The sequence below is a fragment of the Lemur catta genome, chromosome 18 (genome assembly GCF_020740605.2).
Source record: "Lemur catta isolate mLemCat1 chromosome 18, mLemCat1.pri, whole genome shotgun sequence".
In the NCBI taxonomy this organism is placed as follows: Eukaryota; Metazoa; Chordata; class Mammalia; order Primates; family Lemuridae; genus Lemur; species Lemur catta.
In genome coordinates this window covers 30,258,837-30,285,248 of record NC_059145.1, presented here as the reverse complement: position 1 = coordinate 30,285,248, position 26,412 = coordinate 30,258,837, and positions in this window count along the sequence as shown.

Here is a 26,412-nt window from a genome sequence, read left to right as displayed (position 1 = left end):
CGGTCAATAAATCACATATACGATGGTAGTCCATAAGATTACAATGCAACTGAAAAATACCTATCACCTAGTGATGTTCTAGCTGTTTTAATGTAATAGTGCAACACATTACTCATGTGTTTGTGGTGATGCTGGTATAAAAAAGCCTACTGGGCTGCCAGGTGTATAAAAGTATAGCACATACAACTATGTATAGTATATAATATTTGATAATAATAATAAATGATTATGTTACTGGTTTATGTATTTACTATACTATATTTTTCATCATCATTTTGGAGTGTACTCCTTCTACTTATTAAAAAAATAGTTAACTGTAAAACAGCCACAGGCAGCTTCTTCAGGAGGTATGCCAGAAGAAAGCATTGTCATCATAGGAAATTATGGCTCTGTGCATGTTATTGTCCCTAAAGATCTTTCAATGGGACAAGATGTGGAGGGAGAAGACAGTGATACTGATGATCCTGACTCTGTGTACGCCTAGGCTAATGTGTATGTCTGTGGCCTAGTTTCTAAAACTAAGTTTAAAAATTAAAAAAATTAATTTATAATAGAAAAAAGCCTGTAGAAGAACAAAGAAAAAATATTTTTATACAGATGTACGATGTGTTTTGTTTTAAGCTAAGTGTTATTACAAAAGGTTAAAAAAAAGTTACAAGGTAAAAAAGCTACAGTAAGCTAAGGTTAATTTATTATTGAAGAAAGAAAAATTTTAAAAAATAAATTTAGTGTAGCCTAAGCATACAGTGTTTATAAAGTCTACAGTAGTATACAATCATGTCCTAGGCCTTCACGTTCACTCACCACTCACTGACTCACCCAGAGCAACTTCCAGTCCTGAAAACTCCATTCATGGTAAGTTCCTATATGGGTGTACCATTTTTTATCTTTTATATTTTTACTGTACCTTTTCTATGTTCAGATAGGTTTAGATACATAATTCTTAGCATTGTGTCATAACTGCCTACAATATTCACTACAGTAACATGCTGTAAGGTTTGTAGCCTAGGAGCCATAGGCTATACCAGATAGCCTAGGTGTGTAGTAGGCTAGACCATCTAGGTTCACATACATATACTCCATGATGTTTGAACAATGACAGAATCACCTAACAATGCATTTCTCAGAACATATTCCCACCATTTAGTGACACATGACTGCATTTGAAATGAACCAGTCCCTAGAATCAAAGAAGTTGAAATTCTCTGAAAAATGAGTTACCCATAGATCATTCACCTTTTCATACACAGATCACAACCTATGATTACTGATCACAGTGAAAATATATAAAATGTCTACCTCTGAGTTGAAGACCTAGTTAGCCCAAAGAACAATTCTCTATCATTAGTCACTTGTCTAACACTTTATTGATCATCATGAAGTGGCACAGTATAGAAGACACTTCTGTACACCTGTTTCAGAGTAGCTTCCTTACAATGCCTATCTCTGTAAACTAATATATACCACCAACTCTAATAGGAACTGGAAAAGCCACAATTTCCCAAGTATGATAGAAGGCACTTAAATATTTACAGAACACTTAAAATGAGACAGTACATAAACATGAACAGAAAATAGGTGATTCAAGTTTGGAATCTCTAATAGGAAGTTTTATTTTGTTTTTGTTTTTTTAATTAGAGGAAGAGAAAGATCAAACCATATGTCAGATGCAATTTATATTTTTCACAAAAAGTGTAATGCAATCATAAAATAGAGGGTCACAAAGACTTAGAATTAACTGATCATTAAAAAGTATGTATTTCCTGTGCACTACAAACCAGAATCTCTTGATCAGTTCTCCAAAGCTGCCTAACATCAAAAATTAATCAGTTAGTTTAGGATCCATCAGGAAATTTAGGGTACCTCCAAAGGGGTCTGACAGATTAGGCAAAGAAAGCGCTGTATACCATCAGTTCTTTCTCTGGTAACTAAAGATGTGTAGGTCAGAAAGGGGCAGACTCTGATTTCTCCTCCATTAATTATTTAAGGTAATATTCTGGATGCTAGTAAATCTTCACAACTTCAAATATATGCCCTTTTATGCTTCAAAGATTCACTTTTGATAAACAAAGCCAAAACACTTCTCTTTCTACAAAAATGTGTCTTCTAATACATATTTTATCTTTCACTGGACATATCAGTACATTTATATTCAGTCATATTTTGGGTCAACTTACAACAGAAGGGAATTTTTCTCTTATTTGTAGCACACTTTCTACACTTACTAATCCATGTAATCAACCCTGGTTACCTAGTTATAGCTGATACAGAGTTCATGATGAATGTGTCTTCCACAACTAGTAATAATGACTGGGGTTCAATGTTTTCTAACCTAGTTTGTTTGCTTTTTACAAAATTTTTTCATTATGAAGAATTTCAAGCATATTCAGGAATAGACTAGTGAAACAGATCTTCCTTTACCCATCACCTGCAAAAATGATCAATTTATGGCCAGTCTTGTTTCAGCCACTCTTATCGACTCCACCTTCCCGTAGCATTTGGAAGCAAATCAAGACATCATATAATTTTTAGCTTACATATCTCTGTATATATCCCCTCTAAAAGCAAGGAATGAAAAACAGTAGGCCTTTAAAAAATACCTAAATAACAAATTAGCAGTATTATTTTTAAAGACTTAAAAATTAGCACTAATGACAAAAAGTAACACTATTAACTGTCAAGTTAGTGTTCAAACTTCCAACTGTCTCCTATATATCTTAACTCCAAAGCTAGTTTTTAAAAAAATCATTAGTATTGCCAGTAATTTTTTTAAGCAACTAAAATTTCTCAAAACAAAGTTAGTTTAAATGTACTTTAATTAAAACCACTGCCTGTTGCTTTTTCTGAGAGAAGCATCACAAAATGCAACTACAGATTGTCAATTTTCAGCAACTTTGGGAGTGATTAATTTGGGCAGAGTCAAATGATTTCTAATGAAATAACACCATCACAAGCAAATTGGCTCAGCATAAACACAAGGTATATGATAAATAAGAGTTAATATTTGCTAAGGACTTTCTGTGTGCACACCCTTGGCTAATCTCTTTTGGCTTGACATTATTGATTCTTCATAACAACTCCTGAGAAAGCTTTGGTGACCTCCATGAGCACCCAGCTAGTAAGGGTTTGAGTAAGAAACTTAACTAGTCAAGTCAAACTACCACACTAAACTTCCATCGCTGTCTCTGCACTCAGCACATGAGGGTACAACTATTAGAACTCCATGAAGGGAGGCATAAGCAGGAGGAACAACTGAGCTAGTCTCAGGAGTTCAAGGTAGAATGAGAAACTGACTCAGTCCAGCTCCTGCAATTCCACGGTTATTCCAAGTTTAATTCCTGATCAGAGTCACAAACACCAACTGTGGAAATACTGTCCAAATAGGGGATCCATCCATGAAAGCAACAGTGAAAGATTTCCACATTCTGCTCCAGGACACCTGAAAGGCTCACCTCTAAAGTCAGTCTTTCAAAATGGTCTGAAGGAAATGTAGGTCTTAAGTGTAGCAATTAATAGATGCAGTTATGTATACTTCATCAAGCTGTAAGTAATCTATCTTGAACTTGCCTCTCAATTGCTTAATGCTTGGGGCTATCCCACAGCTCCTGGCTATCTCAAATTTGCTAACACAGAGAAATAAGGTTATCAAAAATTCAAAACACTTCTTCATCACATTTTATGGTACAAAATAGTGAGTCCCAAGTCTGAGTGTAGCTCATTCTCTGACAAGTCAGAGATGATGAAGTCTTTAATACAAAGTTATTTGTACAGCAATCTTTCTCCCCTTTTCTGCTATCTCAAAGATATAACCAGATGACAAAGTTCAAGTTCATTTCCCAGAGAATCTATTTCTACAGCCAAAGTAAACACAATTTGGATGAATCTTCTAAGTACCTGTTAAAAATGCCAAGCAGTAAAGGTTCTTTATTCAGCTATCTGCAAGACCTTCTGTGAAGCCAACATTCTGTGATCCAAATGCAGATGTTTTACGAAGGAAGGCAAGGCTAGGAAAAAACAAAAACTCTGAGAAGGCCCCTGGAGCTACTTAAAGCAGAAAGAGAATCAAGGAACACTGGATCCTTTGACTTAAATATGAATCTTTGTTGAACAATCAGGAAACCATAGCAGCAGAGGCCTGCTGAATAATCATTCGGTTCCTTTGATTGGCTCAGAGATTATATTTGAGATGCCCTGTTCATCAGCATGTTTACCGAGTCCTTGTATTCCTAGCAGTGTTCTAGGCACAATGGGATTGTTTTGTCCTGGCCCATTTATGCTGTGATTTGTTGTTTACCTTTGATTCTACAGTTTAGGAAAACTTACAGGAAGATTTAGAGATACTTTTCTCTTGTATCTGACTCTAAGTAACTATATATATTTTCAACCAACAGTCATCGTAAGACTGTTCAGAAGCAAAATTCTATAAAGGGCAGGGCACCTAGAAGCTCAATATTGCTGGAGAAGGGTCTTGGAAGGCCAGACATTAATTCCGTGGTTTCTGGATAGTGGGAAAGTCTGGGAGACCCTTGGGGAAGGCCCCGGACAGCTAGAATGGCAGGCTTGGGGATACTTCTGGGAACTCAGAGCAATAGCTATGTACAACAGAACTATTTCAATGTTTTAATTAAACCAGCATTTATGATTAAACAGAATCTCAGCAGCCCTATGTTGTCTAGTACAGATAAACAAATCCTAGCCATATAGTCAGGCAACAATCCAGCTAAACAATATGCTATAAAATAAATAAATATGGTAGAGGTTTTAAATAAATGATAAGGACAGGTTATATTAAAGTTTTCAAAAGTTTTTGTTAAAAACATAAGCAAATAGCTAACGTATACAGTTTCTAGAAAAAAAAAAACTTTTTCAATTTGCTTTCTCCAATATAATATGCTTTTCTATTCCATATATGATGACTTTTTTTTTGGTCACAAATACCTAATAATATTTAACTCTATCAAGTTCAATAGGTCTAAAGAGCTAAAGAAAGACCAGGTATCATCTAACAGCTAGTAGCAAAATCAAGATAGAAATTTCGTGTCAAGTTTTTTATGTAAAACATGAAACTGTAACATTTTCCTGAACAATTTGAATGACTGCAACTGAACAAAATCTTTTCCACCTTTGGGAGTCCCTTTTCAGTTTTAATTCACGTATCCCACACTTTCTGCTACATAGAGGATTTCCATGGTGGATCAAGGGTTGAACTAGATGATGCCTAATAAATAAACTGGGATTTCCCAATGCTGAGCAGTGCTAAGAGGCATTAAAAAAACATTTTGTCACAATATATAATAAATAGCATCTGCTGAAAAAAACAATCTTATTTTCCTTCAAGAAATTATTATTTCTCTCCATCATAATAACAGAATTCTAATATAATAGCACCTATTCATTTTACCTTTTTTTTTCCCCTCAGAAGCATGAGTCCTGATTAGAAAATTTAGCTCAAGCTCCAACTAACCAAAGTAGCAAATCACCTTTAGAAGGCATAGAAAACCACATATGAGCTCACTAGAAAACACGTGTGTATACTTTTCATTTCTGAGAAAGCAATAAAAATCCTGGCTTCTAATACTGTCCAATTTAACAGAGCATAACTTAAACTCCCTTTAACAGTGTTTGAATTTTGAAAAACACACTAAATTAAACAAGGACACCAGGGCTAAGATCAAATTGGAGTTTTCTAGAGTCTAATTTACACCTGGTTGGCTCAGACAGTGTGCAGCATTGACCCTACATACATTAACTAAAGCCACCTGTGCCCACTCCAGTAATCACTCACACCCGCTTCCACCATGCTACTGTTCGTTAAGATACCAATGAGAACATCTGCCTGCTTTAGATAAAGATTCTGTGTACATCTAAAATAGCATAACAAGCTTTTAAACTATTATTGCAAAAGAAGAAGCTGTCAATGTGGTAATTTTTGAGGTTCTCGGCCTAATTTTCACTAGGCTCATCCTAATTTCTTTTTCAGTTGTGGCAGGAGGCCCTGTCCCTAATTTTCATAGCCAAAAGACAACCATGCTCACAAATGGCCAAAAACTATGAGGAATTCCTTCTCCCTCAAGTTTCCCAGGCACAAAACAGGAGGCTCCAAACCATTTATTCTTTGGGGACTTTTTGATAAAGGCTATTCTCACTGGAGATAAGTGATATCTCACTGTGGTTTTGATTTGCATTTCCCTGATAATTAGAGATATTGAGCATTTTTTCATATGTTTCTTGTACCCTGTAACATGCTGAAAAAACAAATTAAAAACAAACAAACAAACAAAAAAAAAACAATGTCACCTGCTTGGAGCTTTTATTACTCAGAGCAAGCTCTATTACATACTAAACCTCATTATTCTTCATGTCTTAAATTAGAGGCAGGAAATAATCCTTCCAGCTTTAACATTTAACAAGTTTACTTTTGACCAAAATGAGTAATGAATTTCAAAATACAGGGGACATAGTCAAGTTCTCAAACTCTGAATTAAACAAGTCAACACACTGGAATAATATTCTACCAGCAATTAGATAATCACAGGCTAAGATGATCAATATTCATAATGCCTTTCTGAGCCACAGACACGGTTTTATCCATTTTTATTTGGTTGTGTTTATAAAGCCAAAAAAAAAAAGGTCATGAGTTAATATTTTCGTAAGATTTAGTAGTAAAAAGTAGTTAAAAAGATGTTACATTAGACACCACTGCTGCTTCAAAAAAACCTCTCCCAATAGGGAACGAAAAGGATTATAGATACCACAAAAAAGCCAGTAGCTACTGAACTCATATGGTATGCCAGATATTGCATTTTATTTTTAAAAAATAGTAACATTTATTCGTAACAACACATTATTCATTAATATTTACCATAATTATCTACATTTTACAGAAGTGTGAAGGCTTAGCTATATTTACTTTCCCAAGGTCAAAACTGTTTAAGTACTCCAGCTCAACTGTCTTTCTAAAACCTCTTGTTCTCTCCTCACAGACTTGAACATGGAAGGAAATTCAGGGGATAAACTATCTCCATGGACAGACAGCCTCAGAAATTCAGGCAATAATTTCATTATCATGTTTTATTTGATTTGTACAGAGAAAAATGTGATTAAAGTTTCATATCTTCTCTCTCTTGCTAAGTCAGGTATTAATAGCAGCTAGCATTTACGGAGTGGTTATTTTGTTCTAAATCATTCCCATGATTTAATGCATTCTCAAAACAACCCTACAGGGTGGGTATTAGCATCACACCATTTTCAGGCTCCCACTGAAGGCAGTCTTGGGGGCTCATACTTCGATGATTGTGCCACATTTTCTCTACCTCTGAAAACAAAAGATAATTGCAAAGTAAAGGAAAAGTGTGATATGCTAAGAAGCAATATACTAGATATCTCCTAATCTGAAAAGTATACATTGCACTCAAGCCCTCCTTTATGGTTCCAGACTCAGAATACCTATTGATTACAAAGTGAAAAGCAACCTTGTGGGTCAACAGTAAGCCCAGAAAATCAAATGGTGCTAAGTTGTTTATTAGAAACAGGTTAAAATACCTATTAAATAAGCTCTGATCTGAAAGGTAAACAATAACCTACTGAAATGTGATTTTAAAATTAACAGAAAACTAGAATCTATTTACATTTCATGAAAGAAATGGAAATAATTCACTAGCAAGACAAAATAGAGTCAAAACGGACACACCCCTACACACAGACACACACACACGCACGCTAGGAGTCTCTGAAAAACAGGGTCATAATAGAAATGCTGCTACAGCCAACCTGTAATGTTTCATACCAAAAGCTGTAATTATATTTTCTAACTGTACACTGGGTGAAAGAAATGCCAACCAGAACAAAAAACATAACTACCTAGCAATAGTCCATCAGAATTCTTAGATTATAGAAAATACATATGAAACACTATTATCTTCAGCCACAGCCATAAGATGTCAGACAATCAATTCATATAACATGTCAGCTTAATAAAATCTGCATACAAAATTTATGAATGCAGTAATATTCCTTTTTATCACAAGTTATTAATGGTCAATTTAATGAACATCTACAGCTGGAGTGCTTTGGTTTCAGATGATATTTTAATCATCTTTAGCCATGGATGTAAATGCATTTCATTTTATAACCATCAGCTATTCAAGATAAGAAACCCTTTACAAAAGTATTGAAATATTTGGGGTAGCCTACTCATTTTGTCTTTATGCTGGTATTGATTTCCTAAAATTTATTACAATAGAAGCAGAACATGATGTTCCACTGCAATAATATTTTCTTTAATGTCTATATTAGAATACAAAAGTTTGCTTAAATTTGCATTACATGTTCAGTTAGTTAAAATCTTCCATTCCCTTTCCAGTAAAGAACTTTCTAACCTTGTATACACAAAATTTTGCTCAAAGCTATTACCTTCCAAAAAGTATCCAGCTGGAATATTAACATCTCAGACATAAATATTCTTGGAAATTAATGTGTCATATTCCAAAAAGTCTTACTTATTTCCATTCATTGGTTCACACATTCTTTATAAAAAAGATATTGTGTGTTCAAGTCTACTTTCCCACAAATTCTTGGCTAAAACTAAATTTTACCACATGATGCACATGTTAAGGGAACAGGCAACATGTATGAAACCTGAAAAATAGTAGATACATGGGAATAAAAACATTCAGCATTTAAAATATTGATATCTTTTTATGGTCATAAATCATAATTGTTTCTCACACATGAGCATTAGAAGTTAGATATCAAAAATTAACATTCATCCTTGGGAGTCATCTCAAAGATCTGAGTATCTAGTGAAAGGTTAAGAAATCTAGGTCTAAATACTTCTTAAGATGCAAGAACTGGTTTGATGAACTAGTAAGTGCACAATAATCACCAGTAGTGAAGAATGATGGCAACTTTCAGTTTGACTGTCTACAGCTTTATAAGAAGTTTATGGTGAGAAATTAGGCAAGCTATGTGCACAAGAGATTTAGTTCATCCACATGTCTTTATTCATTCACTTAATCTTCTGTTCCTTCAATCATTTCTTTTTGAGATCCTACCACATGTCAGTTAATCTGTACTTGCTCTGGGGGAAGAATTACTGTTCTTAAGAATCTAATTACGTAACGCAGGACACAGCACATGTATACACACAACTGTAAAAGAGGGTAGAATGGTTAAGCGCCAAGGGGAAAAACATAAAATTCAGAGAAAATAGTTGTTACTTGTAGAGAAGAGAATAAAAGAAGACTTTATAAAAAAAAAAAAAAAAAACAGCTGGAGTTTAGAGTAATGAAAGAAATAAGGGTACTCTGGGGTAAAGAGAACAACATGAAATTGACTTAAGGACAACAGACAAGGACAAAAGTGCCTACAATGTAAGTTTTAAGTTCAAAATACTGACTTTCAACAATGCATAAATCCGTGCATGGCAGGCATTTTCCAAACTCCCCTAATCGGTAAGATCTGCCTATATCCAGGAAGATCACAACTCATTAAATTTCATTTTAAGCTTCTTGAATCTACCTAAATTTTCTCACCTTATCAGGCAAGCCAATATATGCTGATACTGTGAGATTAAAGCAATGAACTTGCGAAGAGAATCTGCCAAATCAAATTATCAACAAGCAATAGTCCCACTATTGGGAAGTATCTAAGCTGCAATGTCAATTTTAAAGAAGTGTGCTTACATTTGCATTTTAGTTAGGTCACACCTTCAACATCATCATGTTCATTTCACTTTAATACTTTATTTTATTGCCATTTCCACAATGACATTTTTACATGTGGACATAAAGAAAAAATCTCTACTTTGACAACTCATAAATATGGAACTTTAAGTTCAATATGTGGAACAATATTGAACAGAGAATTCAGTATTTGGAACAATATTGACAACAGAGATAAACCTGTGTCTAAAATTCTAAATATATAGAATAATTAGATTTCAAAAATTTTCCAAGGGAAAATTATTAGATTCCTATTTAAGAGCATAATGGAGTATTAGATAGAACATAAAATTCAAGTTCCTGTGAGTGACCAGAAGGTAAACATGGATAGCTCTTTAAAAATATGTATATAAATTTTTGTTTAGACGTTCCATTGGTATTGAGACACACTTTATATTATTTTTTAGGGGGATAGACCAAGTATAAAACTTATCCTTCTCCATTTTTAAAAAATATACACTCAAATACATTTAAAAATTATAATAATGATCAACATAACATAGAATTCATGAATTTAACCACGTTCAGATGTAAAATTCAGTGGCATTTAGCACAGTAATAATGTTGTGCAACATTTACCACTTTTGTTTCCTGAATGTTTTCATCATCTCAAAAGAAAACCCTATAGCCATTAAGCCCATTCCCCATTTCTCATTCTCCCCTAACCCCTACCTTTAGCAACCACAAATCTGCTACCTCTATGAATTTGCCTATTCTGGATATTTCCTATAACTAAAATAATTGTGGCCTTTTACGTATGCCTCTTTCACTAGAATGATGTTTCAAATACATTTTAACTAAAAATACTCAAGAAGAAGAAATGGCTAAGTCCTTCAGTTCCAAGTGGTTTTCTATTTTTCTTTTCACAAAATTATTCCAAGAAGTTTATGGGGCTTTTTGTTCACTGTTTATGAGGTAAACAAAATAAGAGTTTTTACTAATTTTTCCAAACTAAAAAGCCAGTGAGAAATAGTCATTTAAATTAAAAAATCCAAGCCCATATTTGACATTAGAACTTAATGTAATAAATGTATAAAAGACCTAAAAAATGGAGACCTACATTATGTTCATAGCTGTGGAGACCCAAGAGCACCAATATGTCAAGCTTTTATAAATTAATCTATGTATTCAATGCCAGTCCTTTAAAAAATGTTAATGGCTTTTTCCATAGAACTTGGCAAGATAAAAAAAAAGATACATTTAAAGAGTCAAGGGTATAGAAGAGCCAAAAAATGTGATGAAAAGAAAAGAATGGCTGCCCTTACAGACCTAACAATACCCTTAAATCATAGTAATCAAAGGACTGTGTAATGAAAGCTCATAGAGACCAGTTGAACTTGACGGTCAGGCAAGAAGCAGAGCCACACATGTATGTCAAGACCGTGAGGAAAGGATGGACTGGAACACTGGTTTTCTGTATGAAGAAATGTGGATTCATAATTTGGCCCACATACAAAAGATATCTAGGCCGGGCATGGTGGCTCAGCCCTGTAATTCTAGCACTTTCGGAGGCTGAGGTGGGAGGATTACTTGGGTCCAGGATTGAGAGATCAGACTGGGCAATAGTGAGATCCTATCTCTACAAAAAATAAAATTAATAATTAGTCAGGTGTGGTGGTGCATGCCTGTAGTTCCAGCTACTCCAGAGCCTGAGGAAAGAGGATCGCTTAAGCCTAGGAGTTTGAGGTTACAGTGAGCTATGATGACACCACTTCAGTTCAGCCTGGGTAACAGAGTGAGACCGTGTTCCAAAAAAACAAAAAAAATCCTGGTGATATCAAGGTATATATGGCAAAGAACACAATACTTTAGAAGAAAATTATAGGTAAGCACTGTTATGATCTTAGGGTTGGGATAAATTTCTTAAGCTAATTTAAAATACATAGATCAAGAGTAAAGTATTATTAAACTTAGCTACATTAAAATTAAAATTTTTCAGTACCAAAAGGCATATATACTCATAGATAAACACACAAAATCATTAATATTCCAAGCCAGAAATCAAAACATGTCTTGAGATGGATATGATCACAAAGAAATTGAATCTACAAAATATAAATATATAAATCAATGGTAAAGAAAACAGTGACCCAGTGGAAAAATAAGCAAAGAATACACATAGGTAAGCAACAAAAAGGGACACCTGAACATCTAGAGAACAAATGACAAAGTGTTTTACTCCACTGGACAATTGGAGAAATGAAAATTACAGCAATGATGAGGTACCATTTTATACCCACTAGAGTAGCAAATATTTACAAAGTGTGCTAATAACAAGTATTGATGAGGACATGGGAAACAGGAATTTTTACCCACTGCTATGGAGTGTTAATCGATATAACTGCGTAGTTGGGATTATAAAACAGCTCTATGAAAGCTGAAGAAATGCGTAACTTCTTACACGAGAATGCCACTGCTATGTAAATATTCTACAGAAAGACTCACCAGTATATTAGGAGACACATTAAAGAGTATTTGTTTTACACTGTCTTAATGGATAAAAATCAGAAGCCTAAAAAAAAGGGAATTGGAAATTTCTCTTATATTCAGAGATCAGAATACAATATAGGAGCTAAAAATGAAAGAATCAGATCTTCATTTATCAATGTAGCTGTATCTCAAAAATAATGCTGAATTAAAAAAATTGATTATGTACAGTAGGGCACTGCTACGAAAACATTAAACACATATTAAACGTCACTATTTGCTTCTTGGGATACAGGCACATGTAAAAAACCATACAAACCTAACCAGGTAGGAAACATAGCAACAAAGTACTGAATACAGCTAAAGCAGTAGTTCTCAAAAGGGAGTGACTCTGCCTTCCAAGGACATGTGACAGTATGTGGAGACATTCTTTGTTATCACAATAGGAGACAGTGTGCTACTGCATCTAGTGGGTACAGGCCAGAGTTGCTGCTACAGTGCACAGGACAACTCCCACAAGAAAGCAGTATCTGGTCCAAAATGTCAATGGCGCCAAGGCTGACAAATCCAGCTATTAAAAAAAAAAAAAAAAAGGAAGGAGAATAAGAGAACAACTGGGGAAGATGAAGTATATCTATAACTTTTTAAGAAAAGATCTAAAGGATGTATGAAAATCTTAAATCTTTTAAGGTGTCAGCCACGTGATTACTCGTAGATTTTTTTTTTTTTTTTTTACATTTCAACTTTCTTTTAAATTTAAAAAATTTTCAAATAATTCTGCTGATAAACAACTTCTAAATTTGATGGAAGTTACATAATTCTTTTATTGACATATTTCTGGAAATATATTTTTGGAAAAACAATATTCACACTTGTGACCAAATTTTAGTTGCACTTTTTTTTGGTGTTTGTTCTATGCTGAGCTACAATAGTAAGGCTGTGGAGGTATCTAGGATTTATCCATCATCACAGTTTCAGGCAAAAACACTCTAAAACCATTCCGGAGAAAGCTAATTTAGTACTTTCCCGGTTATACAGCACACTGTAATAATTCTAGCCAATTTTCTGAAGAAGCTGGTGGTCTAGAATGGAGGATCTTGTATCACACATGCTGTCATGCTTCCTTAAAGAGATGACTTCTGATGCAACTTTCTCCCAGGCTTACAGATTCTGGGAGTTCGTTCCAACTGCCTTGGGATCAGCCAGCGCACAACTTTATTTTTTCATTTAGATCCTTAGTGCAAGGCTTGGCAAACTTTTTCTGTAAAGGGCCAGATAGTAAATATTTTCGGCTTTGCAGGCCATATGGTCTCTGTCACAGCTATTCAGCTGTGTCACTGTAACACAGGAACACCCAGAGACAATACATAAAAGAACGAGTGTGGCTGTGTGCCAATAAAACTTTAGTTACAAAAACATTCGAAGGGTAGGCTTTGACTCCAAGCCATGGTGTGTCTGCACCAGGGAAGATCACCAAAATCTGATACCACTTTAAATAGATACTATTTTAAATTTAAGGCATCTCCTTAAATCTTCTTTCATAGTTGTATGCATGTTTTAATCAGTATAGAAATTTTATACAATTAAAAATCAATACATATAAATGAAACAACTCGATAAATGATGAAAATACTCATTTTTTAGATTTACATTATACCAACTTCTTTATGGAAGTATGTTACACCACCTGATTTACTAAACTGCTAATTATAATTAATTCCATTTGTTTATATTACACTATTAATGATTTGTTATAGTAAAATAAATACATATATTTTGTCTTCAATTCAACTAAGGGGTTGGAATGACAAGGACAGTGAAATTGTATTCCCTACGCAAATAATAGCTTTCTATTAGGTTTGCCATTTCACCTGAATAATTCCTTATAATCATGAATAACGATGTTATTCGACAACCTAATGATATCACGGTATGTAACTTCAGTCCATCCGTCTTTGTCAAGAAGGTCAAATATTTTTACTCCACTGTGCTAGGCAAAGTTGAACAAACAGTTAAATAGTATCACGCACCTTAATTCCCCCTCCAAATGAAACCAGCAAGTACCATCTTACCAGATTCTAGGACCTGTGGAATACAAATCTACTTCAAAGATACTTAATCTCTACACATTTTTCAACAAAGTTTAAGCTCTACTTAAAAAAAAAAAAGTGGTTAAACTCAAAGAAAAAGCTTGTCTAGGGATATTCTTACTTGGCTGTTTTTGGAAATTTACTCTACAACGGAGATTTATGAATATCAAAATATTCTAGGACATTTCATACTACACAGAGATCTGAAATAATTCATACTATATTTTGAAATTGGCATTAAAGAATAAAACAGTAACATGATAGAACTGAACCATAGCACCAATAAAGAAATGCTCTATAGCATTTGCATTGCGTGGAGATTCCATGAATGACTTCTCAAAATCAATGCCAAGTGGCTCTAAACACCCCGTTCACTGTTTCTGCAGGGCCTACACAAGACCAGGGCCCCTGGGGATGGGGCATGATGACAACAGCAAGGCATAATGTGGGGACACCAAAAGACTTTGCAGCAAAAGAATTTTTATATATAAAAAATCATCTCCTGTTTGTCTTCCTTCTGTCATTCCACTCTCTTACATTTCAACAAAGATTTGTCACTGTACTAAAATAAAGTCCCTAGAAGGCCTTATTAATCTGGTTCCAGACTCCTGGCATCTTCCTACTTCCTTACCATGTTTCACTCCCACAGGCTTTTCTTGTGTTCTTCAACATGGTTGAACATATAAACTTGTTTCTGCCCCTGAGCTTTCGGTCTTGTTTCCCTCTACCTGGAATTCTCTGCCCCTTGTCCTTCATTGGGCTGATCCCTTCTTGTTAATCAGTTCTCAGATCACATGCTACCCGCAAAGGGAAGGCTTCCATACCACTCTGTCTCAAGGAGCTCCTCACTGTCAACCATACTCCTCTTTTTATTTTATTCAGAATCTAAAATCATGTTGTTTGTGACTTATCGGTTCATGTTTATGGGTTTAGTCTTTAGTTGTCAACCTCTTCACAGAAGAATAAATGTAGGACCTGTATGTGACTATTCACTATTGTATACCTAGGGCCTGGTACAGAGTGGAAACTAAATATTAAGTGATAAATCAACATATTAATTCATTCACAACAGAAAACTATGTGCCTAATTCAAGGTCAGCAAACTATGGCCCTAGAGCCAAACTGGCTTGACACTTGTTTTTGTAAATAAGGTTTTATTGGAACACAGCCATGCTCACTCATTTATCTATTGTCGATGGCTGCTTTCACACTACAATGTCATAGCTGAGTTGTCACAACAGAGACCATGTGACCCAGGGAAGATTCACTCTGATTCTTTACAGAAAAAGTTTGGTAACTCCTGTTCTAGTACACATTCTGAACAAATAAAAGAAAGTACTGTCCTTGCTTTTGAAGTGGTTATGGCCCATTGTGTGTTTTTATTCAAACACTTTTGAATTAAAATGCTGAGCTCAAAAAAAAGCTCCTTTCAAAATTGTCTCACCCAGCAAGAGCTGTTTTGGTGCTCCATTTATTAGGGGAGCTGGCTGAATACATAAAGCACTAACTGAATGTCTGGCCCCTGGTAAGTACTGTACAAGCATTGGCTTTTTTGTTGTTGTTGTTTGTTTTTTTTTAAATCATCTCCAGCAGCCAGCACAGGGCTTGGCACACAGCAAGTAACACTGAAGATTTGTTGAACTGAACTCAAGATTTGTTGAACTTGACTCTTTGAGCTAGAGGTACTAAGAGGCCAATTTGTGAAATTACTGGGCAAAAAAACTGACTCACTAATCTGAGAACAAGCCATGTGAAAAACAGGCTGGTCCCTATGATATCATTTCTCATCACCCTTTACAAGGGATGACTTAAAGATATACAATCCAAGGAGACAGACTTCAATATACATTTAAGGTTTTTTGGTAACTTGTTGTAGGCAGCCACTATTTACCTTATTTGAGTTACACAGATACATAAACACAAAATTTAAACAATAATTCAAACTGCAGAGCTCCACAATTATAAGACTATCCTGTAATATTCAGTTCTATAGATATTGTTTTCCTTTTAATTAAGAGATTCAAACTAACCCACATTTTTACCAGCTCCCCCAATCATCATTAACTAATGCATATTATTTTTCTAAACCTTGACTGTCTAAAGCTATTACGTCTCAAAGCTGGCTCATGGATGTGAGTCACAAGTATGTGGGGTGGTTTGTTTGTTTTAAATTCCAATTCCTGGTTCCTATGCTCAACTTTCTAATTCAGAATTCCCAGCATTGAGAAGTCAGGGCACAGCCCAGGAATCTACATGGCAATAAACACCCCAGGTGATTTTTAGTCCCCTGGGAATCTCTGTTATTTTAGATCTGGATGTCATGTATCTGCAATAAGAGGAAATGCCAAGCAGCTACATACTTTTGGAATCACTGTTTTTCTCTATTGAAAAGGTAATAAAATGAATAATATATGCTTTACTCAGAGTTATTCATATTACCCAATCTACTTGTTACTTGTATACTATGTATGTTACTTGCGTACACACTCAGTACTTGTAGGAGTGGCATATTCAAAGAAACCTGAGACATAGCATCTTTGCCATCCAGGGAATTCTTGCATAAAGTGTGTACACATAAATGGTACAAACAAATGCTATGATGATACTTGATTCAGAGCTCACTGAGTAGAGGGGTAATAAGAGTTCAGAAAAAGAAGCAATCAAGCTGGTCTAGGTTGTCAGCAATGTGAAAAATGGTCTTCTTTGGACCTGGCTGAGGGGGCAGGCAGAAAAAAAAAGTGATAGTATAATAGTTATTACACTCCGTGGGTGTCCCAGAACCTTGCTCTTCTTGCAGTTAAGATCTAAGATCTTAGAACACAGGAAGAGTAAATCAAGAACTATGGCCTTCTCAGTTATTAACCCAGGCAGCCTGGGAAAGATTACTAAGGCTTTGCAAGCTGACCAAAAGTCATTGCATCTCAGTGGTCACAGAGGAATGAAGACCTGGGCTGCCACGAACTGAGCCAGTACTCAGTCTTTACCTCCAAGGAGCTGTCCTGGATGACCTCGCACAGCACAGTATTCTCTTATCTTTCCATGGCATCTGTAATAACAACCACTGAATGGACTCCTCATTTGACATCTAATCAAACACTTCATTCTGAAGTTACTTTTCTCATGTGTTTAGGTCTTAACCCGCCAAGGATCCTGCCAACTTCTGGAAAACAGAGTGTGCATCTTATTTCTCAGCAACTCCCCCAGTGCTCAGCTCAATATTGCCACGCATTATAACAAGATCTTGTTTAATCACTCCTTAGTGCCTACTGTGTACTAGACACTGTGTTAGGCACCCAACAGAACAGACTGCTAGATCCTGAAGCCAACAGCTGTGACAAAACAGTCTGTGGTCATGATGGTTGAAGACAACCCTATGACTGTAGTAAAAGTCACTGAAGCCACTTCATATTGGTGAATTGTGTGGTATGTGAATTATATATCAATATATATCATAAAAAAATAATGGCAGAAAAAGAAGATGGCCACATCTTAAAAATCCACTGGGTGAGACTTTAGAAAAAGTATACCCAGAGTTTAGTCATTCCTATTTAGACAGTGATTGTGACACACTAATGATACCTGATGGTACTGTAGCTAAATATCAAGAATAATGGAATGCTTCTAAGAAGCAGCAAAACAACAAAATTTATACCATATTGGTTAAGTACACGGACAACAGAACCAAAAATAAATGTGGATCAGCCCTTAGCTCTCTTTCTTATTGTGTGACTTTGATCAAATTGCTTAGCCACCCAAGCCTCAATCTCCTTACCAATACAATTGGAACAACCAGCTTATAAAAAATTCTCAACACCTCGTTAGTAATCAAATAATGCAAATTAACATGACACCATTTTCACTTTTAAAATTAGCACATATTAGGAATATTATCACTATTCAACATATGTAATAACAATGTTTTTCTACTTTGCTTATGGGCATATCAATTTTACAATGTTTGCAGCAAGACTTCTAATAGTGAAAATTCTGAAACAAACTAAACATTCAAAACTAGAAGAAGTCAATTATGGAAAACCAAATCAAAAGAATGTTGTGGAGCCAGTGAAAATGAAATTAAAAAATGCTGTTTTAATTATAAGGAAAAACTTGTGATATTAGAAAGCCAAAGAAGAGCATTATCATATTATATGTAGGGCACTATTCTAGTTTTACTTGAAACTATTCAGGAGAAGATGAGAAGAAAAAAAAATATTTTAAAAGATTAACAGAGATTAACTCTTGGCAGTAGGATTTTGAATCTTCTTTGTACTTTTGTGAGTAAAAAAAATTAACAGCATTAAACTTTTGCTCATTTTATTCATAACAAATACATGTGGTATTCATTTATAAGAAATGAAAATAAGCCCTATTTCACATGGTATCACCAGACTGTATCATAAAGTGAGGTTAATTTTACAACACAGATAAATGACCACATGGCACATATGACCAGAATAAAGAATTGTGGCATATATTCTCAAAATCTAATCATACCTGCTATCCAAACATATTCACAGCCACCAATGTCAATTATAATTAACAACAACAAAAAAATTTGTTCAGTAAAGCTGCTGAGTATGCAATTTGAACTTCTTTATTATCCTAACCCAAATGTTTCACATGGAAGCCATTTGTTAAATATAATTGTATAATATGGTTAATAAAAGAACTGCCAAATACAATATATTGATCGGTTTTTGATCGCTATTTTTCTTGTTGTAAATCTCAGAGAGCTGCCGAAATCTCCTGCTGATTGTATTGGCCAAGATGTTGAAAACTCTAAGATTTCTGCCATCCAATTGGCAACCATTGGCATTTCAATGGCATTCTTCCACCCAACAGACAAAGAGCTCTTTTCAAGTTATGAAAACTTCTGTATCATAATCTTCCTCCCAATGTTAATAAGTTTTAATTGGTGACATTAACAGCACAGTTACCAAGTATAGCCTTCTCATGCCAACCTGTCTCAGCGTGTTATAGAAGAGACCACTAGGCCATTGGCAAAAGTCAGGTTTGATTGCTTCTCATTTTCAGGCAATTTCAGAAATATGGACAATTTTATCATCAGTCTTATTTTCTTCCAATTAATTAACAAAGCCATGAGTAAAACGTGAAAGCTTGATAATATTTTCTCATGATAGTACTCTTCACAAACAATAGAATTGAGCTTTACATGTTATTTTAAAGCTTCTTTTTATATATTAAGTATTGATGTAGTACATAAATACTTGTTACATAGCACATATGACTCATGGCTACTTTTCACATGGCAGTTTTTGAGGTGGGGAGGTGGAGGGTAGGCGGGAAGAGAGAGATGTATTCTGTAGTATCTGTAGCAACAAGGGTAAATCTCATTTCATCTTGTAAACTTCAACTCTTCAATACTGGTCACCTCGGAATAAGTATTTGTGATGTATTATCTATGTTATAGGGATTCTGTGTTTGGCAAATTCATTGCTTTAGAGTCAGTATTGGGGGCAGGTATTCTTATGTCTGAAAATCTTCGACAAGTGTATTTATCATCTATAGTGGATGGCAGTATTTCCTCTACAGGTGTTCATTCTCTTCTCCCACACTCCACTGATATTAGGCTGGCCACGTGACTTGTTTTGACCAATGGAACATAAGTAGATGTAACACACGACCCTTCCAGGAAAAAGCTTTAAATGTGTGCATGTGGTCTGCCTTGGCCTCTTTAAGCTCCTGCCCTCCACCATGAGAGCAATATGTCACAGATAATGGCTGCTTCATCCACCTAGGTAAAGGGAATGGGAACACACAGGGAGCAGATCCAAAGCCAACCGAGCCCACCTGAGCCCAGAAGAGCTGCAGCTGACCTGCACATTTGTCAACAAGAAATAATGTTGTAAACCACCAAGATTCCAGGGTTGTTTGTTATCCCATAAAAGCTGACTGACATGAGATCCCTAAATCTTAATTATTTCATTCAATAAGTAATCACTGAATGTTTACTACGTGCAAAACACTGCGCTGAGATTACCACATTGAGGAAAAGGCACAGACTGCCCCTGCCCTCAGTCTACAGGAAGCAGGTAGAAATTTCACAACCATTCTAGCACAGGTACAATTACAAATAGGTAAATGCTAAGAAGGAAAGGATCAAGGTTTCATTATAGCATATAATAAAGTAGCCAAAACTGGCGTGTCAGAAGAACTTTTCTAGAAGAAGGGATACCTAAGTTGGCATCAGTAGAGTGAACAGGTGCTAGCAAGGTAAGGAGTCAGTGGAAGAAGATTCCAGTCGAGGAAGACAAAGCTGCAAAGACTTCATGGCTGAAGGAAACATGATTTGGTGAAGGACTGGAGGCTGGTATGGCTAGGCATGCAGGAAAGGAAGCCTGGTATCACGTGAGATTGGAGAGAAAGACCAGAGCAAGACCAGAGGCCTTTGAAGGCCATGTTAAAGAGCCTGGTCTCTATCCTGTGTACGAAAGGAAGTTATCAAAGGCTTTTTAAAGAGGATGAAGTGAGGAACTCTGTGATCAGTCTGTGTTTTATAAAGCTCTCTCTGAATGCTACATGGAGAATGGATTGAAGAGAAGATAGACAGAATACAATACGTAGTCCAGGTGAGAAATGCTGGTAGCTTAGATTAGGATGCTGGCATTGGAATAGATGGATTTGTGAGATTTGGAAGTAAAACTAGCAAGATCAACCCTGTGTAATACAATATTGCATGTGTGGGAAAGAAGAATATTCTATAATATTACCATATATGAAGAGATATAATTTATAATAAAAAATATAAGAAATGACTTAACTTATCAATTATGACTACTTGAAAATAACCTATAGTAGTAGGTAACTTAAATTTCCTGCCATCACAGTTATACAGATAGAAAATTTTATTACTGAATAATGGTGTGTACATAAATGTTTGTGAAACTTGTGCATCTTAGGAAAGAACTTTGGATGAATATCAATAAAGATTTCATTAGAGAATTCAAGTTTTCTCCTTGCATATAATTTATATCTTTTGAGAAAAAATGAAAACAACAATTTAACTATATGGATACTATAAAGAACTTCAAAATGCCAAAGGCCCTACTCTTTGAGTTAGCTCAAATTCTATTCCTGCTATCTGAGACTTGGATAGTATTACGAGGTTTTTTTCCCTTGGGTGTCTTAAAAGTTCAAAGATGAGTTCCAACAATCTTTGGAGTAAAAGTTTATGGCATCACAGTTTAACTTCTGCAACAGACAATTATAAAGCACAGCTGTCATCATGCCAAAATCCTATATATTTGTTTTTTTAAAAAATCCTAATTCCACACCTGGCTTACAAAGTAGAGAAGGATATGATAGTACAAAGACACACACAAATCTCTATTTAACTTTCCCTCCCTAGACCCACAGAATGGAAATATGTGGTATCTACCAGCTAAGCTTCTATTCCCATATTCCCATCTTTTGGGATAAATAACCCTCCCCCATAGCAGTCCTTGTGGGCTGTCAAAGAAAACGCCTCACCTGCTCCCAGGCAACAGATCCAGGATCACTCAAACAGATGGTCTGCTCTGGGAATTTGACTCTTGGCAGTTCCTAGTAACACAGGGCCACGCATGGCTGGAGCTACATCACTTCAATGGCAGCGTCCTGAGGAGACTGTCATTACTACAACCAAGATGCCCAGAGCTACCTTAATTTCAATTGTTTCTGAGGTCTGTTACTGTTCAGCTTTTACCTTTGGAGTCTATGACCTGTTTCCCATAGCTTTCCAACCCATTACTTTTATACAGGTAGAAGCTGATTCTCAGGTAGGATAACTAAATTGTCCAAAGTTGCACAGATAATCAATGACTACACTGGGATTCACATCCCTGTTGGTCTGAACCCATATTCATAATCTTAATACATTCACTATACTATTTCTGATTATCATATCTCATATGGAATTTGTAAAAATCCCAGTAACATTTGTTTATTGCCTTAGTGCACCATTTAGAGTTTACAGTGCAATGTAAACTACATCTGCTATCTTGCTACTGGCAAGTAACAGATGACTTAGAAAGCATGTCCACTTTAGTCCTCTAAGCACATTTACATTCTCGTATTACCTTCAGATGACTTTGGCTACACTTTTCATCCAGAATGATCTTTCATCCTTTGTTGGCAGTGATCTGTTTCATTTTTCAGAGAAAACTGCCCAATGAGTCTCTTTTAAATTATGGATATAATCTTTCTTTTTAAGAAGTGGAAAAGATGTTTTTTTTCTACTAACATTCTCACAGTTTCTTCGTTCACTGAGGACTTCATGTACCTGGTTAATTAAGATTCCTTGATACCAACTCAACTTTTACCAACATTACTGTCCACAAAGATGCCAATGGCAAGACAAACCCTAGCAGCTGCAGGCTGCAGCTTGGTGAGGCTGACTGCAGAGAGCACTCATCCCAGAGTCACTAGCACTCTTACTCTGTGCCCTTTACCTTCACCTCCTGACAGTGAATAAAATGACAGCTTCAGCAGCAAAATATCGTGGAAGTTATAAAGCCAAGGTTAGCAATGAAGACAACAGGAGACTGAGGGTAGCAAAAGGAAATCAGATGCCTAAGGTGGCTGTCCTGGGGATGGGGGGAAACCGAGACAGTTAAGCCAGGATTGATAGGTAATGTCTGCAATTCATAATTCACCTGAAATCCAAAGCCAATTTCACATATTCTGCAAGCCCGAAGAAGGCCAATTGTTGTTAGGTTTTTAAAAGAGTTTAAACAGCCATGATTTATTTTTGTTCTTTGCAGGAATTTCAGGATCCCTAAAGACAATATTATCTTTTACATTTTATTTTTATTCTTTGAATTTAGATGGAGCATCTGCTCAGTATAATGGCACTTTTTCTGGCCTTTTACTTCTCATTTTTTGTAGACAGTCAAATACCTACCAACCCACAAGGGTCAGTACCAACAAACTAGACTGGGGAGAATTTCAACAGAAAAAGAGATCTCATGGGAGACAATAAAAGCAAGGAGACCTTGGTTCAAGTTTCTGCTATTTACTAGGGCTTTTAGCAATCATGTGACTTTTCTGAACCTGTTTCTTTTTTTTATCAATATGGATAGCAATGCCTCATCTGTCTAATTTAAGAATTCAAAATATTAAATTTAAGTCTTTAGCACAATGTCTAGCAACACGAATCATGACTATACTGCCATTATTAAAAATCTATTGAGTGCATTTATGTACCACGTACTGTACTGTATGGTGTAGAGACAAAAGTAAATGACAGATCATAGTCTAACCTCCAAGCTCTTAAATCTGGTGTGAAAGGCAAACCAAGAAACAACTCCAATAAGGGGTGAAAAGTGTTCTGATAGGGAAAATAAAGGTGGTTACAAATCGGTATTTTTATTGCTAAAAAATTAAAACACATATCTAGCATAGAGGTTAGGAATCTGGACCCCCATAATCAGAATGGCTGGGTGTGAGTCTCACGTCTGCCCATCAGTATGATTTTCTGTTACGTTATTCACTGATAAAATGAAAAAGATAATAGTAACTATCTTAAAGGCTTTTATGGAAATTAACAGGGAAAACATACGAAGTGCTAAGAACAGTGCTGGACATACAGTAATCCTTCAATACATTTCAGCTCTGAGTACCACCACTACCACAATTCCATCAGGACTGAGCTATGCGGAAATGGTCACTCTTCAGAACATCTCTTGCTAAGCCCACAAACATTGCTTTGTATATTTTGAGATAATCAAGCTATCACTAGAGAAAAATATAGGTGTGTCTAAAGATAATTTCAACTCAGACCATTTACCTTTGATCTGAAGTTTAGAAATTTTGGTGTTATAATGCTGAAATTATTTTGAGTGTACTATAGTATTACGGTATAAAAAAGTAAAAAAAATACAAATGTGAAATGGGGGAATATAAGAAAAACCCCGATAGTGCTGGATTTTAATGGTGGCATCAGTATCAATCTATGCATACACATTTTCTAGTCCTTTCCACAAAAAGGGCCTAGAAACACAACTGTCTGAATAGAAATGAGCACATTTACTGCCCAGATCTTGGTTTCTAAATATCATTCTCTACTAAAATGAGCCAGAGTTCTTTTGAAATAGCTAATGCCAGGTCTAGAGCAGGGGAAGTATAAAATGAATGTGGAACATGTTGTACCAAGAAATAAGGAAGCACTCCAAGACAAATACAGTTATATCCAAAGGACACAGACAGCAACAACAGCATGAAGGTGTATCTGCTGCCAAATGGGGTAAATTTAATCAAAACAGTGTAATGGCAATGGATTATAACGACCCTAATTAAAGATGAGAAAGAAGCAGAGACAGAGACAGACAGACAAAACAAGCTTTAAAAAAAAAAAAAAAAAAAAAGAAGTTAGGTAAATTTCTTCCTTAGAGAAGAATGTTAAAGAATGTTAGGTAATAAATGTTGGAAGAATGATACAAACCCAGCATCTTATAAACCCCATATTTTAAATGACTTAGGCAAAAATCATCAAAAAATCCTAAAATAAATAATTGGTGGGAATACTATTGGGGAAAAAGAGAAAATTGCCACAAGCCAAGGGTAAAACTGACTGTTCTATAGCTGTGGTAACAATTAGCAGCCAGGACCAGATTAAAGCCTATTCAATTGACACTATTTTCATAGTCAACCAATCAGCAACAGCCCTTTATTGCTGATAGTCAGCCAATCGGAAAATGTCTCACATATCTCCAAGTGCCTATTAAGCAACCTATTCTACCTCTCACCTGAGTAAACATGCTTCTACATATCTTGTTACCCACTTACTTTGGAAAACCTGCCTAACTGCATACTTTCCAGTTCGATCTACTCAGAGAGCCTGGACCTGACCAGCACAGTTTTCCTTTACAATAAATTCAGCTCTGTCTTTTTATTTCAGGTAATGAGTGGCAGACTGCAATATCATTCCATTACATTTAATCGAAAAGAAAAAAAATGTGTCTTTTACAATGGAGCAATCTGGCAGTTATTGTCTAATCAGTTGTGAATAGTGATTCCAATAGGCTGACATGATGTGCCCTGACACAATGCAATGTTTTGTGTCATTGCCAGTAATGTTTGACCTGAACTGAATCCTGAGTAAACAATCAGTAGATCAAGAAAGTGGGTTCTTACATGGGACAACTGGCCTGGAATCTTCAAATGATTTAATACCATTAAGCAAAGAATTTATGAAGACCCCAAAAAGCAATCCCAGCAAAACCAATAAATAAATGGGACCTGATCAAATTAAAAAGTTTCTGCACAGTCAAGGAAACAATCATTAGAGTGAATAGAGAACATACAGAATGGGAGAAAATATTTACATCCTCTACATCTAATAAGGGCTGATAAGTAGAATCTATAAAGAACTTAAGCAAATCAGCAAGAAAAAAAATCAAACAACCCCTTTAAAAAGTGGGCAAATGACATGAACAGAAACTTTTCCAAAGAAAATAGACTAATGGCCAACAAACACAAGAAAAAATGCTCAACATCTCCAACCATCAGGGAAATGCAAATCAAAACCACAATGATGTATCACTTAACTCCCGTGAGAATGGCTTTTATCAAAAAGTCCCAAAACAACACATGTTGGCGTGGATGCAGAGAGACAGGAACACTCATACACTGCTGGTGGGACTGCAAACTAGTACAACCTCTCTATGGAAAACAGTATGGAGATACCTCAAAGAACTGAAAGTAGAATGACCATTTGATACAGCAATCCCACTACTGGATATTTACCCAAAGGAAAAAAAAGACTTTCTATAAAAAGGACATCTGCACTCAAATGTTTACAGCAGCACAATTCACAATTGCAAAGATGTGGACACAATCCACATGCCCATTAATACATGAGTGGATTAACACGTAGTACATGTATACCATGAAGTATTACTCAGCCACAAAAAATAAATGGCAAACTAATACCTCATGTATTAACCTGGATAGAAGTGGAGACCATTCTTCCAAGTGAAGTATCTCACAAGAATGGAAAAATAAGCACCACATGTACTCACTGTTAAATTGGGACTAAATGATCAACACTGATGTGCACATATGGAAATAACATTCATTGAAAATCAAGCAGTTGGGAGGGGAGGGGAGGGGATGGATAAATCCATACCTCATGGGTACAATGAACACTATCTGTGGGATGACTTTTGACTCAA